This window comes from Panthera leo, chromosome A2 (genome assembly GCF_018350215.1).
Source record: "Panthera leo isolate Ple1 chromosome A2, P.leo_Ple1_pat1.1, whole genome shotgun sequence".
In the NCBI taxonomy this organism is placed as follows: Eukaryota; Metazoa; Chordata; class Mammalia; order Carnivora; family Felidae; genus Panthera; species Panthera leo.
In genome coordinates this window covers 55,097,362-55,098,037 of record NC_056680.1, presented here as the reverse complement: position 1 = coordinate 55,098,037, position 676 = coordinate 55,097,362, and the positions used below count along the sequence as shown (strand labels likewise).

The 676-nt window shown below is 52.1% G+C and overlaps 1 non-coding gene across 1 annotated transcript; it reads left to right on the top strand.

Moving 5' to 3' along the window:
* The first annotated feature begins 350 nt into the window (after positions 1-350).
* Positions 351-453, top strand: LOC122214659. The gene has a single exon (XR_006200040.1). It is a non-coding gene; the product is annotated as a U6 spliceosomal RNA (small nuclear RNA).
* The last annotated feature ends 223 nt before the right edge of the window (positions 454-676 follow it).

The window sequence follows — 676 nt, the reverse complement described above, 5'->3', positions numbered from 1 at the left end:
GGGAACAGCAGAGGGAACAGCGTGCACAAACTCCCCATGGCAGGAAGACCCTCAGCAGCAAATTAACAAATTATGGGAACTGAAAGGTCCCTCGGGTGGCTGGAGCCTGTGAGGGAAGGGCCCCAAGGCTGAGCTGCCTCCTCCACTTCCTCTCTGGTGGGGTTCAGAGGGGAGCCTGGAGACCGGGGTCTTTCCTGAGGGCAAAATCTGTGCAGATAGACACTCTGTTCCCAGAGAAAAGAGAGCAGTGAGCAGCGGCTGTTCCTCCCTTCCCGGTCCAGGGAAGAGAATGAGTTAAAATCAGAGTGGGTGCAAGGAGTCGCTCGGACTCACCAGCCCGGTGGTTTTAAAGTGTTTTAGTGCTCGCTTCAGCTAAAGGTAGACGACACAGAGACGATTAGCATGGCCCCTGCACAAAGTGACACGCAAATCCGTGAAGAGTTCCCTATTTTAAAAATATATGAATTAATAAAGGGTTCTTATCTTGCAAGTTATTTTGGTGCCTTTTTGTCAAACAAGAGATTTCTCCACTGTCCCAATAACAGTTGGAGCAAAGTGGTGCTAATACTGGGGGGTCTGGAGTCCTGCTCTCTCTGACCTCCCCCAGGTCTCTCCAGGTTCCTCGGGGACTCTGTGGGACCCAGCTGGAAAACTCCAGGGAACCGAGGTTCAGAGA